Source organism: Anarrhichthys ocellatus, unplaced genomic scaffold (genome assembly GCF_004355925.1).
Source record: "Anarrhichthys ocellatus isolate YVR2014 unplaced genomic scaffold, GSC_Weel_1.0 scaffold14, whole genome shotgun sequence".
In the NCBI taxonomy this organism is placed as follows: Eukaryota; Metazoa; Chordata; class Actinopteri; order Perciformes; family Anarhichadidae; genus Anarrhichthys; species Anarrhichthys ocellatus.
Genome location: NW_022280044.1, coordinates 1,386,612 through 1,391,018, shown reverse-complemented (window position 1 = coordinate 1,391,018; position 4,407 = coordinate 1,386,612).

Sequence of the window (4,407 nt, the reverse complement as noted above, 5' to 3'; positions counted from 1 at the left end):
TATATATATACTGTATATATATATATACGGATGGTCTCTGTGCCTTTGTATTTACAGTAAGACTTGGAAATATTCCTTCCTTTCTCCTAATGACAGACACTCTGAGACAGCTGCATGCACATGTACTCACACAGGTACACACACACAAACACACACCCTGACAGGTGCTGCATTGTTATGGCATGTCCAACTCTGGCAGCTTGTTTTTCCTCAGACCTCTCACCCTGTTTGATGACTCAGAGACGGGGGAGATGAAAGGAGAGGCAGGGACAAGGGGGAGTATAAGAAGTGCACTCTGACAGGAGGAGCGGATGGAGGGGCCTGAGATAATTCGAGCAGAAAAGAAGGTTAAGTAAATCATATCATTAATGCTATGTTAAGAGATTGCTTTGACCTCTGTTCGGCTGTCTGCATATGCAAGAGTGCGTGTATGTGTCTGGCCTTTGTCCCACTAAAGCAGGTGGCAGCAATGACGTCCGTCTTCTTCCCAGCAGCGTGCATACACACACACACACACACTCACACACACACACACACAAACAAACTCACACACTTTCTCCCTGCCGCTCCGTGCTCTCTGGTGTCAGTCCCACTAGATTCTATCGTGCTTGAAATTCACTCATCATATCGGGTGGCCTCACTGTGCCGCTTGCTGACACGAGTGCGTACACGCATGCAAAGACACCCACACACGTACGCACGCATGAAGGAACACAGCGCGGTCTGGACTGACTTGATTATACAAGCAGAGCCGCTCAACCTGACAGAGGAACAAGCACCAAAAAGGAAACACAAAAATAATATAAAAGGCTTATTTGCCCGTGTTGTATAAGCATGTTTCATCTTCCCACTCTCGCCTATACCCTCACCCACACAGGTTAGATCCAATAGCTAGTGCCAGGCCTCTATATCCTGCAACACAAACATCCCTGTGTGAAGGAATATTGCAGTCGAGTTCTTTTTCATAATCCCTTCCCTCCACACCCACACATGCACATACTGAGGGGGTGAGTGGGAGACGGGGGTAAAAGGGAGAGCTGGTAAAGGAAAATGAAAAGAGAAGAGGTGAGGGGAGGGAGGGAGGAAGAGAGAGCGAGAGAGTGAGAGAGAAGTGCTCATGAGAGCCAGGAGGTAGTTGTTATAGTAACTGAGTCTCTATACCTGTCAATCAGAGCTATTTCAGGCATCTCGCTTCTATGGAGGAAAGAAAAGCCTCACATACCAGGCACATACCAGGGCCAGAGAGCTGTTCCGTTGAGCCAAAATTATCAGCCAACGCACATGCACGGATGCTGGCAACTTGTAAGCTGAAAGACGGATCAAATTAACACCATAAATGAGATTTCAGCACTATGTCATTCCTAGTTAAAAAAAAAAAAAAAAAATTCTCACATTTTTTACTTCACAGTGCACTTTAAGGAAGAAAAAAAGCAGAAAGACAGCCAGAGCATCTGCACACTTTTCTGCACCAAAGGAGGATTAAACGATCGTTGTTTTCACTTATAAACATAGTATAATACATTTCAAACAGGTGCTTCCCAAGCTTTTTGTCTGCCTGGTCAGCTCTGTCCGATGAAATAAAGTACCCGCTCATTGACATTACCCGTCATGTTTCTCATTTGTTTGTTTCAGTTGATTTTAGAACTGCCATTAAGTAGGTTGGTATGCATTTTTTGTCATAGCTACTCAATACTACTTAACTCAACTCACTCGAATAGAAAATCTAAATCAATCAGGACTGAAATCTTAAGGATTGCCATTTTTAATTATTAGAAAATTGATCCATACTAGCAGCTTAGGTTAACCATGCCAACCATTTATCTTTACCTACTGCTTTAAAATGTGAAATATCTGAACCGTTTATACATTAAAATTACTTTGAGCGAGAGATAACTATCGCAACCATTTATCCGTACTTTGAGCTAACGTTAACAATTCCAGCTGTTTAGCCAACACTTATGACTGTAATTTATTACAACTATTTAACATGACCCATTGCTTTTGAATACATATCTCAATGGTTTATTCATTATCATAGCTAGTTAACTAGTTAACTAACTAATTAGCTAACTATTTCAAACATGTATCCATTACTTTTAAATGGATAACGTTAGTTGAATGGATTCTCTATTTTTAGTTACGTTAGCTATTTTAAACATGCATACTTTTCTTTTAGCAGACTATTAAAACCATTTATCTTGAAAAGTTATATGAACGGATTATTCGTTTGTTTTTAGTTAACGTTAGTTATTTGCCCATTTGTCCTTACTTTTAGCTAACGCTAACTGTTCAGAGCTCCTAGCCAACCAATGCTAGTTTCCAAACACAATTGCAACACCTTTTTGCAACGGTAAGTGTAAGGTATTTGAAACATAATTTATACATAATATGTTTAAACATTTAAACATAATATTTGCACCCTCGGTAGCGTTAATCTCACCAGTGAATCACTGTATTTGAGAATATGCTTCCTTAATAGAGTGCTTCTGTGTAATCATCAACATCATAGCCAAAGAAAACCATAAATTCAGCTCTATAACCGACAAACACATGGTGAGGAGGAGAGAACAGCGATGAGAGAGTGGGGGAGTAAGAATAGTGTGCCGAGTTTGGGAGCCATTAGGCAGAAGGTAATTAATACCTGTCACCGTAGTGCTCTGTTCGCTGCCTTTATTCTGTTTCAGACCAATTAAAATATGACACTCTTGTGGAGAGCGTCTTGTTAAAATTAAGCGCCTGAGACGCAGAGACACCTTTGATAAACACATCCAGAGCTACAATTGGCTTTGGCAGCAACGGCATGCTGTATGGATAGATAAAGAGGAACACGGCTGTGTGTACGTGTTGTTGTCACCTCCAGTAGGAGATGTGAACTGTTAGATCTGATTAAAAGTGCGTCTCCTTCCTTGTGAGTTTCACTCTCAAACACACTGGAGAATGACGTCGTGATGTTATGAGACGTTTATGAGCCGAGAGATACTGACCAGGGAAGACAAGTCACTGCCAACCATTTGGGGCTTGGACTGCAAAGGACAGACGAATGGTAAGCAGAAACGAGCCAGGGGAGAGGGGGAATAAATGGAGAGAGCAGCTGAGGGTATAAAAAAAAAAAACAGGTGGTATACAGAAAAAGGCTTCGAAGCAAAGGAACATCTAATGAAGAGAGTCTGATAGGAAGGAAAACAAAGGATGGGAGAGAGCGCTGAGAGAACAGGGAAGTGAAATATGGTGGGTTTCTTTTTGAGCAGGAACTCGAGGAGAGATTAGATGGAAAGAATAGAGGGGAAAATGGAGAGAGGTGGAGTGATGGATGCAGGCAGGGGACCAGCAGCTCTCTGCCAACATGTCCATGCATCCTTCCAGACATCACACTGCGTTGCCATCTGCCCCACACACACACACACACCCACACACACACACACACACACACACACACACACACACACGAGATATGTGAAAGCATTAGCGTCTCCCGACACTGAATAAATATCGGGATGAAATCTGTCTATGGAGAAAATCACCTGCGGGGAAATATATATGATTGGATGAGATCACGACCTCACTGGAACGTAATTTGCATGTCATCTAAATGGGATCTGATCCCAATGCTCGGGAGGTCAAAAGGCGTCCGATTCGTGGGATGGCGCAACTCACTGCCCAATTGGCTGAAAAGGGAGAGACAATGGCAGGTGAATGGTAGCTCAGCTGCTGCTCCCTCTGTGAGCGACAGGACTGCCCTCTTCTGGCTGCTTTTACAAATCTCCACAGTTAAGACATCCGACGTGTGAAGACAGACACTGTAAAGGCAGGTGATGTGTTTTTTTTTTTTAATCACATTAGAGCTGAGGAATAAAAATAAACAAAGAGCATGAGAGTGCAGCACACAGAGTGTTTATCGGTTAACCACAGAGTCTTATTTATACATATATTTATATAATAGAGCCATTTCTCCCATGTGTATAGCGTCTGATTGTAACACAGAAATATACCAACAATCCCTGGGTGAGAGAGAAAAGAGCAAAAGAAAGAAAAAAAAAAGAGAGCAGAACTCTCAACAGTCATCATCTACATTAGAAAACCTACAGGCCATTCGTTTTTATAGGTTTATACATCAGCGAGGCATCAGTATTCATTACAAAAATAGGAATATAGTTGATATAGAATCCCTGGGGGTTGATTGAGTAAGTTGGGGGGGGGGGGGGGTGAGGATGTGGTGTGCCCTCCCATCAGTGGCATGACTAGCAATGACCACCCATCCGCCCACCCATCACATACACCCAAACCAGGAAACGAAGAGCCATACTCGGATTCTGTGCGCCTCCATGCTTGTTGTACAGCAGACAATGGAAACCAGTTCGGGATTAAATTAAACAAATCAATGAAAACCATTCGAAAATGAGTACGTTT